The sequence below is a fragment of the Balaenoptera ricei genome, chromosome 11 (assembly GCF_028023285.1).
Source record: "Balaenoptera ricei isolate mBalRic1 chromosome 11, mBalRic1.hap2, whole genome shotgun sequence".
Classification (NCBI taxonomy): Eukaryota; Metazoa; Chordata; class Mammalia; order Artiodactyla; family Balaenopteridae; genus Balaenoptera; species Balaenoptera ricei.
The window spans coordinates 435,410-449,516 of record NC_082649.1 but is presented as its reverse complement, the minus strand read 5'-3'; the positions used below and the strand labels follow the sequence as shown (position 1 = coordinate 449,516).

Sequence of the window (14,107 nt, the reverse complement as noted above, 5' to 3'; positions counted from 1 at the left end):
GCATGCCCAACCCTGAGAACTGGTGCGTATGTGTTTGCTTATCCACACCATGGGGAAAACGGCATTTTACTTTTGTTCTGTGACAAGACTCTGATTTTTAGTTGATGTTTTGGAGTCCTGAAGTAACACGAAAGAAGACAAAAAATCAAATAGGCTGGCAGCAACTCAGGAGTTTTCCTTCTCTTTATAGGATCAAAAAACAACATTAGTGTAGAGTTTTCACTGCATTTTGTGTCACAAAATACTTTCCTCTGAAGTCCTAGGTGACTTGTGGAACAGTGTTACTGGGGGTTGAGAGGATAAAAGGGAATTACCAAGAAAGCAAAAATAGAAATGGTGCATCTGGGAAGATGGCCCAAGGAAGCTCTCCAGGTCTCTGGGTGCCCAGCGTGGCACCAGCAGCCATCAGTAGAGGGACTTCCTGCACACCTGAGTGGTCCAGAGGGGGACAGGGCTGTAGAAAGAGAGCTTTGCTTTTGTATTTGAACACAATCCTGGGGGGTGGGAGGGGGTGAGGGCCTGACTTGCCTGAAAACAAGTTTCTCCCAACAGGCAAAATGGACACTGAAGAAGAAATTGTTTTTGGATATAGAAAGTTCTATCTATTGTCCACACAGGTTTGAGGTCAGAAATCCAAAACTGATTGTTTTAACAGTTCTTCCTAGAACCCTACTTTTTCCCTATCACCATCCCAGATAAAATTCCCCAGACACCTGGGTTTCCAGGAGCATGAAGAGAGGGCAGTGGGGTTCTGAAAGACACAGGTTGGTGAGATAGTCTATCAGGCTGTTGTTTCATTATTTCTCTGTCCCTCTTGGTCTTACAGACCCCAGTTCTCCAATTTTATTTTGTCAATTCCAAGTGAGCAAAAAATTCAACCTCTTCTCTGTCTGCTCTCCCCAGAAAGAGGTTTCTCTCTGTGAAATGGTTAACCACAGTCACCCTTACAGCCTGCAGTGTGCGGTGGGCTCCTCGTCCCGGATGAGTCTATGTAAGATAAGTTTCTTTTCTGCTTTGTGATGTCTGAAAAAATGGAAAGAGGCCTTGAGAGAGAGAAGAGAGGGCACAACAAGTGAAGGAAAATCAAGTCATCAAGGAAGTTTCCAAAACCTTTTTTTTCCTTTCTTTTTTGAATGGGAAAATATTTATGTTCACTGATCAGAGTTTTGATTTAAACCTGAGTTTAAATTCTCTTTAGGCTCCCCTGTGTTCACTGTGGAAAAAGAAAAGAGAGTATACGAATAAAACAGTCCTTTTAATAAGATGTGATGAATTTCTGACAAAGAATTTGGGAACAACTCCTGACACACTGAAAAGTTGCATCAGAACAATCCGTGAGGACGCAGCCCCTCCACCCACAAGTACCCTCTGTCGGTACTGGCCCATCTGCCCACGGAGTCTCCCTCCCACGCCCAACACTACTTTCATCCAGTGCCATCTGTTTATGTGACTTTAAGCTTTAGAGGAACAGGGAAGAGGAGGAGAAAAGAAAAGATTGGGGTAATTGGTACCAAACAACAAACCCAGGTATTTTGAAAGGAAGAGATTTTATGGACTACTTTTAATATGCATGTGGAGAGGCCGGGAGGGAGAGGAGAGGAGCCTCCTTCCTCCCTGGCATCCCTCAGTCCCACCCTCCCTCTTCCCTGAAGGCTAGGGCCCCCCAGGCAAGCCTCCAATTTGCCACATCCAGTTTCTTCTGGGGGGAAGGGTCGGGGGAGGGACAGATGGGGAGTTTGGGATTGACATGTACACACTGCTATATTTAAAATAGATAACCAACAACGATAGCACAGGGAACTCTGCTCGCTATTCTCTAATAACTGAAATGGGAAAAGAATTTGAAAAAGAATAGATACACATATACATATAACTGAATCACTTTGCTGCACACCTGAAACTAACAACACTGTTAATCAAATATACTCCAATAAAAAATAAAAATTAAAAAAAAGATTCCTGGGCCAAGAGGCTGAAAGGACAAATGCATCTTCCCCAGGAGCTGATAGTGAGACTTTAGTCTGGAAGCCCCAGTGGAAGTGACCTAATTATACCCTCAAAGCTCTCTCGCGGGCTCATCCTTTACGACAACTTTCTATTAGGGCAGCACTTGGTGTAGAGTCAGTTCATAGGGTTAAAACTCAGAACCCCACTTCTGTGTTGTGTGTCTTTAAGAAAGTCACTTATGCTCTCCGAACCTCAAGTCCCTCATTAGAGAAATGGTGACAAGTAGTGTTAGCTTGAGGACAAGATACAATAAACAACATGACGCTTGCAAAGCTCTTCACCTGAGCTATTCTTCTGCCACTATTATTATTATTATTAAGCCTTTTCTAACTTGATTTGTATTCCTAAGGTAACTATTCCTTAGCTGAACTGTGGAGTTGTGATTATTCTATGTGATAGCTATTGCTTTGAGAAAACCTGCTTGCATGATTGCGGAGCTCAGAGAAGAAGTAACACCCCTGGGAGAGGTTTATCCTCCCGCCTCCTTCCACTCTATCTTTGCTAGCGCAGTGGGGTTGGAGGGTGCACCATCAGGTCACCTCCACCACTCATTTGCAGTGTGGAGTAGAGAAAAAAACATGACTTTTTTGGAATCAGGGACACCTCAGTGTGAATCCTGGCTGAGTGGATTTGGTCATACTTTCTACTTAATGAGCCTCAGTATCTGTATTAGCTTCCAGGGCTGCCATAGCAAATTACCGCAAACTGGGTAGATTAAAGGAACAGAAATTGATTGTCTCACATTCTGGAAGCCAGAAGTCCAAAATCAAGGTCTCAGCAAGGCCACGTCTCTTTTTCTCCCATCTTCTGGTCGCTGGCCATCCTTGCCATCCCTTGGCTTATAGCTGCGTCACTCCAGTCTCTGCCTTTGTTGTCACATGGACATCTGATCACCAGGTGACCTTTAGGGCCCCTTGTCAGCTCATGTATTCTCACCCTCCCACATTTGTTTCAAAATGAATGAACTCAGGAATCTTCTCTGTTCACCCAACAAGAGTTAAATTTCTACATTATTGTTATTTACCTTTTCCCCACATCCATTGTTCTTTTAAAAAGTAAAATTAATACGTGTTCATTACATAAGGATTGAAATTACTGAAAAGTAAGTGAAAAAAAATAACGCAGCATTGGTGTGAGTGAGTGAAGAACAATTTCCCATTTGATATGTGATATGTATTCCCACCACAGCAACCTTTAGCATGACTTGACCCATTCCCTAAAGGCACCAGAACCACAAGTTATACTCCAAAGGGAAGGGAAGCATGGGCCCAGGGCATCAGAGGAGAATCTGAATGGAAAACACTGCTGGCTCACCCAAGCCCCATCCCCCTCCTTCCTCCTCCCACCCAACCCCACCATAGACACAAGTACTGAGCGTGCTCAGCGTGTCCCTAAGGCCACGCTTTCAAGGTATTTCATCAAAAGAAATATCACTCTAATTAAACAAAAGTAAATGGCACTACCATTGAATAAGGTAAATTGTAGATTAAATTAGGACTGTAACAGCCCAGGAATCTTTCACAATTAAAAAAATCAGGAAACTTGGCAGCTGTTACCATGAATGTTCACGTAATTATTTAACCAGCATTCAGGGTCCTCAAAAACTCATCTTTTCACGTACCAATATGATGGGAAGGGCAAGCAGCTAATGACTTTGTCTTCCTTGAGAAAAGGTCACTTAGGACAAAAGTTCATTAACAAGTGCCAAAGCTTTCACAGGAACATCATCCAGGAATCACTGAGATTATGAATTAACAGTCATCTTTTAAAAGCTGTGTGATACGTTAAAATTAGTTATAACTGTAAGTTCTAAGAAAAGATGGTTGATCTCAAAAATCATCTGGATAAAGGAAGGCCAGAAGTAATAAAGAAAAATATTGATTAATTTTGCAAAAAGTGTTTTAAACTTTTACATAAAAAATACACAAAGCCAAAAGATAAACAATATACTGGGGAAATTTTGCAACATGATGGACCACAGGCTTCTTTCCTTACTGTACAAAGAGCTCTGTTATATTAGTAAAAAAAAAAAAGTGAATAATTCTATGGAAAAATAATATATCAACATCCAGTTCATGACAATAAAAATGTAAATAGCCACCAAACAGACTTCTCAGTTACACTCATAATTAAAGACATGCAAATCAAAATAACAATGCAATATACACGGCCATCTATTTAACTATGGCACCAAATAAAATTTGATAAAGTCCTGTTTTGGTGAGGTTTACCTGGAAGTCTCCTGCAGTGCTGGTGGGAAGGTAAATTTGTGCAATAATTTTGGTGGGCAATTCCTGTCAAAATTTAAAAGTCATATATTCTTTTCCAGGCAAATCTATATACCCCATGGACATGTGTTTTTAAGTAAATAGGTATCATCTATCTATCTATCGATATCTGTCTATCTATCTATCTGTCTGTCTGTCTATCTATCTATCTATCTATCTATCTATAGATATCTATGTCTAAGGCTGTTTATTGCAGCATTATTTGTAAGGCTAAAAAAAAAAAAAAATGAGGGAAGGAGAGGAAACCTCCTATTTCCTAAATAAAAGACTAGATAAATTGTAGCATATACATACCATGGAATATTTTGCAGCTATTAAACAGGATGAGGTAGATCTAAATATGATCATATGGAAAATTCTGCAAGTCATATCATTAAGTGAAAAAGCAAGATTTGGAATTGTATATATACACACACACTTAAAAACATGTGTGGACATACATACTGTATATTTATATATATATGTATATTTAATTATAATGATTTCATTTGGGTATAAATTTGAAGGATTTACATCATCTTTGTGTACTGGAAATCTGTTTAAGGGGGCAGGGCCTAGAGTAAATGGAGTTTATTTTGGGGTCCAAGATGCCTTCATTCTGAGTCAGAGCTAGACACAAGTCTCTCTTGTCAGCTCAGGACCCCATGGGGTCACTGGCTGGGAGGTGGGTCCTGTTGGGCTGTGAGAATCCACCTGTTTCAGGTGATGGGGGTCTGAAGCACACATTGCATAAATTATAAGGGTCAGCCTCTTAAGAGGCACCAGTTTGAGGGTTTCAATTTGACCTTGGGGAGCACCTACACCTGAAAAATTAAACCAAACCACATACACCCAGGTGAGTTTCATTTCAAAACCATGGAAACTTATTTGGATCCATCCGGCAGCAGGAAGGTGAGAATAGGTCCACACATCACCACCCACTGCTCGGCTGAGCCCCTCTCTCCTTCTAGACATTGTGGGGAGGGATGCAATCATGCACCTTTGTCCTTTGTTTCTGGGGCACAACTTCTAATGTGCATCTTCTGTCTTGCCCTTCTGCCAATGCAGGCATCATGGAAGGAAGGCTCGTCAATCTTTCCAGAGCACGGTTGCTGAGATTCCACCAGCACTGCCTGAGAATCTAGGGAGGACTTCAAAAAGGACATCACAAGTTGAGGGATTGGGAGAAACTGGTCCTTTGAAAAAAATTAAATTTGAAATTTGCAGAAGGTTATTATTTAATTTTGTTTTGTCTCCCTGTCAATCTCCAAAGAAAGTGCTTATCTTCACTCTAAAAAGGGAAGGGGCATTTTTTCCCAAGAGCAAACCAGGAATAAGCCAAAAAGTGTGTGGTGCAAGTCACTTCCAGATGGAAAATAGGTTATCTTTGTCTTATATTGACCCACAGAATAAAAAAAATAATAATAATAATAATAAAAATTTTAAAAATAAAAAAACCCCAAGATTTTATTTATTTGACATAGAAGTTTGTTTGCTTCAAAAAGTTTGAAAACTATTAAGCCATAGTAGGTGATGATAATATGGTTTAGTTGTGACATAAATCGAGTTTTAAAAATTTCTACAGGCTAGAACCTTGCTTTTTTTGGTTTTGTTTTGTTTAAATATTTCTGTCTTGTTTCCTTTCTCCCCCTTCTCACCATTGCCTGCTTGCTTGTTTCCTTTTTCCTTCCTTGCTTCCTTCCTTCCTTTCCTCATACCCTTGACTGCCTTTCTGTTGTCTAAGGACACATTCTACAACTACTCCAAGTCAAAGGACCACCCCTCCCCAGCCATTCCCACCATCTTCCTTCCTAAAACAACCTCACTTGTGCTTAGGGAACACATGATGGCTCAAATAAAGTGTAGCAATTTATTCCCCTTGCCAGGGTCTGGTCTAGGAGAGAGCTTGTGATCCAGTGTTGACCAATGAGATCTAAGAGGAAGTGTGCTGGGGGCTACTTAAAACTATTTTCCTTCCTGAGGGAGAGAAATGCAGGCGGAGCAAGTCCTTTGTTCCTGCCCTCCCTTCCTGCTTCGGACAACTGTGAAGGCATATGATGCCTGCAGCTGTGGCGGCTGCCATCTCTCCGCATTAAATGATGAACACTCGGCAGATGGTCCAGCCCTCCGGGGATGGCCGAGTAGAAGGACAGAAAGAACCCGGTCCTCAACAGCAGCACTGAGTGGCTGAAACACTTTGGATTCAGCTATCTCTAGACTTATTAAGTAAACTAGAAAAGTCCTTGTGATGTAAGCCAGATTTTTCTACTACTTGTAGCCAAAAACACAATTTAACGTATACACAGGCTTAAAAATCAAGTGGGGAAAACTACTAAATTAAAAAGAAAAGTAATCATGTTAATTATGATTACAGAAATATGATCAGAGAGCTTTGGCTACACCAAAGACTGAACAATCAGCCCTGCTGGAAGGAACTGGGGAGAGCTTCCCTGGGGAGGACTTCCCTGGGGGGGCCTTCTTGGGGGATGGCTTCTCTGGGGAGGGCCATGGACATGAGGCCCTTCTCTGGCCGTGAAGGAGCCTCACGTCATGCAGTGAGGATGAGACGTGCACCTGGGAAGCAGTGGAAGGGCTGGTGTCCCGGGAAGAGCGAGGAGCTCTGTGCAGCCGGAGGGAGAGCTGGGAAGGAGGAATGGGGCCAGATAATGAAGGACTTTGTGTGGCATGTTTAGGAGATATGGTTTTATCCTCTGGATGACAGAGGACACATACATGTGCATGTGTGTGAATGTTCATGCAAGTAGATACACATACCCCTGCCTAATAAAGAATCTAACTGGCCTTTGTCCAAGTTCTGGGTGGGACCCCCAAATCGTTGGAATTTCCCCAGTGACTGGAGTAACTTTGTTGTTCATGGTAAGCCCTGATAGTTTATGCTGATGAAGTGACTCCTGGTGGGCCCTAGATACTTCAGAATGGGGGCTGGCCATACTGGGAAGACGAACGATGTCATTAGAGGATCAAGGCTTTGAGCCACGTGAGGTCAGCCCGACCTCTGGGGAGGGAAGGAGGTTGGAGATTGACTCAACCTCACGGCCGGTGATTCTATCGATCATGCCTGTGGAATGAAACCCCAATAAACTCGTGACCCCAAGGCTCAGTGGAGCTTCCTGCTTGGTGAACACATTGATGTGCCAGGAGGGTGACACTTCCTGAGGACATGAGGAGAGGGCGCAGAAGCTTTGCATTCAGGACCCCAGGTTCTTTGTCTGGTCCTGATTTGTATCCCTTATAATAAAACTGTAATCGCGCATGTACCATTTTCCTGAGTTCTGTGAGTCATCCAGTGAATTATCAAGCCTGAGGGGTTGTGGGGACCTCTGAATTTATAGCTTGTTGGTCGGAGGTGCAGGTGGCCTGGGGACCCTGGAGCTTGTGGTTGGCATCAGAAGGGAGGGCAGTCTGGTGAGAGGCCTTGCCTTTCACCTGTGACGTTTGGCCCAGCTGGGGTAGTCAGGGTCAGAAGTCACTGCACATGTGCGAGGTGACTCCTAGGAGGGAGGTGCTGCAGAGGCTTGGGCGCCGGGGTCTCCAATCCAGGGTCCGAAAGGACTTCTCTTCACTCCAAGTCCGCAGACTGACCGCTCTTTCAGAAAAATGCTTACCTTTGGTCGAAAGGGAGCTGGGGGTCAGGAGTGAAGACATCTGAGAAAAACAGGGAGAACCCAATCGCCCCAGCTGTGTCCCCAGAGACAGTGAGTTGTTGTCACCATGACCCCCGCGGAAGGACGTGGCACCGTGGCCACCTGTGCCCGCTCCGGTGCTGCTCAAATCCCATTTTTCAGAGAAAATAAGAACACAGACAAACGGATAGTAACTGCCTCTATCGGACTCCCAGTAATGGGAGAGATGTCAAATAAGGGTTCTCTTTTTTATAATCTGATCCTCCTAATGACTCTGCTGGGAGACTTTATTCCCATTTCACAAAGAGTGTAATGGCTGATTAAAGCCCAGGTTTCCCAGCACACGTGGAGCTTGGCTACGCGCCCAGCCCCCGTGAAGGCAGAGCCTGAGCCCTAAGCACACGAAATGCTGCCTCTCGCCTGAGGCCAGCGGAGACGCAGGGGCAGAGCCAGTGCCCTTAAAGGAGGTTACATCCTGTCTCTGGGGCTCTGCAAGGTGAGTCACATCCTTCATGAAGTTACTTCCCTGCCTGAGGCTGCATCCGCCCGGACAGGGGGTTTCGGGGCCAGTGCACTAATGGAGTCGAGAGACCTGGGGCTGGAGGGTCAAGGGACAGAGGTGGAGCAGAGAAGGCAAAGGTGACTTAGAGCCCAGGAAGGTGGGGGCAGAGAGTGGTACTCTGGCCTGACCAGGAGGTGGTTACTCTTTGAAGAGAAGCAGGAGTGATCCCTTGTAGTGAGGCATAAATGCTCAGATCATTGGGGTGAAGTTACAGAGTTGGGATTAGGGGGTTTGATTTTCTGCTCAAGCCAGAGAGGTGGAACAGGGGTGCAGCCAATGGAGGTGAGAACCAAAGATGGAGAGGGAGGGATAAGGTTACATGTATTCAGAGAGCCCCAGACTTGAAGCTTGCTTCTGGCACTTTCTAAATCTATTTCTACTTCTGCTTAGTTTCTTAATCTCTAAAATGGATATAGTAATACTTACTTCATACAGCTGGTGTAAAAATTAGCAGTAAGGTAGGTGAAGAACCTCATGTAGTGCCTGGCACAAAACGGGCATATGTAAAGCAAGAATTATTTTTCATTTTAAAGACTGTCCAACACTTAGTTGGAAGAAATGTTTGCAAGTAATTCTTGGAGGAATGGCTCTTATGCCACGCTCTCAAGTCCTTTAGATGTTTCCAGAGGGTGTCACAGGTGGAGCTCCGAAACATCATGCTTTCCTGTCCAGGCCTCCCGCAGTTCTTATTCAGGACAACCTAGTCCCTGGGAATAAGCACCACTCAGGAGCTATTAAATTCCAACTGGGGTAAATAGAGCTAAAGGAGAAATCAGTGCCTGGGAAATTTGCACATCACATCCCTTAGAAAACACTCTCTTTCACCCCTGACACCCTCTCCCAGCAGGAGGGCAGCTGGTGTAGCTCCGGCTAGGCTAGCAGAGGAAGGGCGAGTGAGGCAGGCAGCAGCTGGCACCACCCTCCGCCTGGTGTGTGAAGTCACTCGGGCATTGAGGGTGGGAGGGTGCAGGGACGAGCAGAACACAGCTAACATGTGCTGAGCACCTATGGCAGAACTGGCCCTCAGTTAATTGCTTTCACATGGTAAATGTGGGGTAAATTTTCTGACCCCTGTTTTACATATGAAAGAGATGAGGGTCAGGGTTAAGCAACTTTGATGAAGTCACTCAGATAAAAACTCACAAAGCAGGGATGAGATATTTTGTTTGCCTGATGCCCAAGGCAGGTGGTAGCTTTTCAACCATGGCACTGGCAGGGCTTTCTGAGGGCACCCACTTCCCCCCCACCTGCCATGCTGTGCTGCAAAGAGGTTTCCAACCCTACGTCACCACTATGAGCCCTCGCGGGCCTGGTCTTCCTCTTCTGGAAAGGGATGGTCATCTGATCTACCTCACAGGGTTGTTGTTGGGCTTTAATGAGCGCACGTACCCACAGTGTCTGCTTCTGGGCCTGACACGTGGTCGCCCCCCCCCCCCAGGTGATCAGGCTGGTTGCACGCAGAAGAAAGCAGCTCTGCTTCCTGAAAAAGAGACGTGCAGCCTTGGGTCTGACTCTCAGCACCCCCTCCGCAGCCATGCCTCTCCCAACTAGACTGTGCACGAGGGCTTCACAAGCCTTCTAGAACCTGGACTGTGGTTAAGCCATCATTCTCCCACACTGCAAGTGGAGAGACAGACAAAATGAGATCCAGGAAGCTAAAACATTACTGTGGAGACAGGCCATACTGACAAAACCATGTAAGATTACACGAGTTGGGCTTCCCTGGTAGCGCGGTGGTTGAGAATCTGCCTGCTAATGCAGGGGACACGGGTTCGTGCCCTGGTCTGGGAAGATCCCACATGCCGCGGAGCAACTAGACCCGTGAGCCACAACTACTGAGCCTGCGTGTCTGGAGCCTGTGCTCCACAACAAGAGAGGCCGCGATGGTGAGAGGCCCGCGCACCGTGATGAAGAATGGCCCCCGCTTGCCGCAACTAGAGAAGGCCCTAGCACAGAAACGAAGACCCAACATAGCAATCAAGCAATCAAACAATAAATAAATAAATAAAAAACTTTAAAAAAAAAAAAAAAAAAAAAGCCAAATAAGCCGAACAAGGGCCATATGGGCTGGAAGACTTCCTTTAAAATTACTTCCAAGAGAATCATCACCTGCTGTAATGAACAATAACAAAGAGAGTCTATGTTTGAAGTAGGGACATAAGTTTGTTCTGGTAACTGGACGTTGTGTTTGGCTGTGGAGAGGCTGCACGAAGCACAGGCTGGGAGGACCAGTCAAACCCAAACCCCTCTTCCCCAAATTCATCAGCAAACAGACGGAGAAGTGGGAGAGGATTTTGTTACTGTCACTGTTGCAAAACCCAGGAGCTTCAATTCTGACAACTATAAATTAGGAGTGAAACTACAAGCGTGAAAGCGGAAGCAGCTTAATTCTGATGTGCTTTTTACTAAACCACTTTTGTGCAGGCTTTCACCCAAAATAAATGATACCCTCACATTTATAAGAAGATGCATGGGATAACAAGTGTCCCTTTTTAGAGCCAAGCTTGTCAGGCTTCAGACACCTCATCGCTCTGCCTTTGGGTGTAAGGGGCGGGAGGGAAGGGGACGCCCCATGTAAGACCTCTCGGAATTTCCACTCCCTGGACCACACAGGGACATGGAAAGTCAAATGTGTGATCTCAGAAAAATAGAAGAAAGAAAAAGAGGCAGCAGAATATATAATTGGATGTATCATTATGACATTTTCCACCATCAGATAAAAGAAAAAGAACACTGACCCTTCACATTACAGAAAGAGAATCTCAGAAGCACACATTCACCTCCTGCGGCCAATGTACACTTTATTATTTAGAAAAGCACAACGGTCTAGATTTCCATCCTCAACAGATCTACTATGTTTAAAAGTTCTTAAAACTTTGCTTATCTACTTAAAAAGTGAACCTGCAGTATGGGCATTGATGCAAAGTTTTTCGCTTGTTTGTGTCATTTGATGTTTCTGTTCTGACCATTACAAAATACTCTACAGTAGTTTCCACCCTAACAGATGCCAACTATCTATCTTTACAACCCACTTACATTTTTTTCCTTTTGAGGAAAATATTGGGACAAATAAAAACAATTTTTAGGAAAGAAGCCAAAGTAGAAGTTTCATATCTGTTAATATGCATGTGAATTCATTCATTTTTTCTTGTTATTGTTAGTCATCTTACAAATATGGGACCACAGAGTCTTCACTTCCTTTAGTAATATAGCTCTTTCAGCTCTGGGAATTACAAACTCGACAATCTCTAACCAGTTTCAAAAAAAATAAGTTTCCTTTCTTATCAGAAAGTGTATTCTCTCCCCAGACGCCACTCTACATGTTTAAATAACTGAAATTGAGGACTTCGTAGCAGCAGGCAAAAAAGCTGGTGGCCGACCCAGCAGTACACTCTGAATGTTCCTTAATCCCTTAATTGAGCACCTCAGTCTTCAAAGGCAAGATATTATTTACTTTAAAGTCACCATAGCTATCCATTTTAAGGAAGCTCAGAGATAGAAGTGTTCTAAGGGCCCTGCTAGAGGTTGCAAGTTGCTTCTTTGTGTCTTTGGCAACTGTGTTAAATTTTTTTTTTTAAGTTTCTAGTCTCTCCATGAAGACCAACCCTTGTTTCACGTTTGTTGCGGCTCTTGTCAAATTTAACCATTTGGGTGTGCTTCTTGGAATACTCATTCCTTCTCTTCCCTTTGTGTCAGTGTGCCTTCCCTTGCCACTCAGCTGTAGTTTCACACAGCCAGCTACTTGGAGCCTTTGGGAGCATTTACAGGAACTTGGGCGCCTTGCTAGCACCCTCGATTAGAAACGCCACCTCAGAAGGCAGAGTAAGTAAGTGCATCACATTAATGTGAAAAATACATCTGCACGATGCTCTGCTCTGTCTAATTGAAAACAAGAGGCTTCCATGAAATGGAAATAAGCTATATATGTTTTCAAATCAGTGACACCTCTGAAGTTAGTCTAATACTAATATTTCATGACTCTGGCTGAGAAGCCTAAAAGCCAGCCCCTGCATGAGAAAGGATGGAGCCTCCCCTGAGCCTATTTCTTTAGAGTTCCTGTGCCTAAGGTGTGAAAAGGTCAACATCTGCAGGGGGTGGGCAAGGTGGTGGAGGCTATGGCAGAACCCAGACTGGCATTAATGCAAAATTGAGACTTTGCTGATTCAAGTCAATCCGGTAGAAGTAGCATCAAATTTTTCCAGATTTCTTCAACACATGCTGCTCCAAATTAAATCACATTAAAAAACTTGTATGTCTTTACATGTTAAATTTCTTGGCTGCGACAATGCTATTGTGGTTATGTAGGAGAATGTCCTTGTTCTTAGATAGTACATGCAAAAGTTTTTAGGGGTAAAGTGATCTGATTTGTGCAACATACTTTCAGACGGTTTGTCAGAGAAAGAGATAGGGAATACAAATATGACAAAATGTTAACAATTGATAGATCTAGGGTGAAAGGTAAATTAGGTGTTCCTTTGTCTTTTCTGTGGGTTTGAAAATTTTTTTAAACAGGGAAAAATACTTAGGAATAAATATAACTAAAATACAGGGCTTATGTGAACAAATGTATAAAATAATATTTAAGGATATTCGGATGCATACAATCTGAATATGTGAAAAAAGTTAGATATAAGCGGGAGCAGATGTGAAATACTTTTTTATTGCATCTATATTTTAAAAACTCACTCATTTTTTATTAATTAGGGAGGATATCGATTTAGGTTGTAAAAAAGAAAATATAGACAATTCATTGATTTATTCTTTTATTTTAAATTTGCTCTGTTAGCTCATCATACTGAGCCCCAGCAAGTGGCCCATGCCCTCAGCACCTGCTTCACCTTCCCTGCAAGGTGTGGTGCTTGACAGGATGCAAGCGGGGCTGGGAAGACATAAAAAATGAACAACATATGGATTGTCTCCTCAAGGATGTTGACACATCAATTTATGACTCCAGGCTGGGAAAGGATGGACTCAGAATCTGTGAGGAGGGTTGGGAGTTTGCACAGCTGCTTTGGCCTCCCCACTTCCCACCAAGGCTGTAATGTATTGTTCTGCAGCTTGATGTGGTGGAAAGAGTGTTGAATTGCTGCTAAGAAAATTTGGTTCCTGCCATTAGCTGGCTGTGTGGCCTTAGGCATGCTCCTTCACCTCTCTGGGCCTTAGTCTATTTGTGTGTAAGATGAGAGGGTTGGACTGACTAAATCTCCAAGGCTGCTTCTGGGTCTATAGTCTATTATATGCCTCCATGTCAGCATATCTTTCCCCTATTTCTTCCAGCCTGTTCTTTTCTTCCAAGGTAAACCCTCAGAACGTAACCCTTCGAGGAGCTTAAGGACCTTCAGAAAAGTCGTCACCGTCTCTCAGGTCAACACCCTCCCCCAGGGGACTCTTCGACCAGCTTTCCTGCCCCTTTTCAGTCCCTCAGGGCAGTGAGGTGCTGCAGCCTCCCTTCAGTATGAATGCTGCTGCTAAAAGGGCATTTTCCTTTTAGGAAATCAGATTTCTGTACCAAACAGCATCACACACACTTGGTACCTCATGTGATGGGATTTAGAAATCTCACGGCTCAAGTTGCTCTGATTCTGGAACATTAATTCAGGAAGCAGTACCTCGCTCCAGAAGTACAG

The 14,107-nt window shown here is 43.9% G+C and overlaps 1 long non-coding RNA gene across 1 annotated transcript in view; it reads left to right on the top strand.

Annotated features, from left to right (window-relative positions):
- The window catches only part of LOC132374251 (uncharacterized), a 64,233-nt gene extending 58,561 nt beyond the window's left edge, over nt 1–5,672 (top strand). Inside the window, exon 3 of the long non-coding RNA XR_009505609.1 lies at nt 5,343–5,672. This is a non-coding gene — a long non-coding RNA (uncharacterized LOC132374251). The remainder of the gene's footprint in view (nt 1–5,342) is intronic.
- The last annotated feature ends 8,435 nt before the right edge of the window (nt 5,673–14,107 follow it).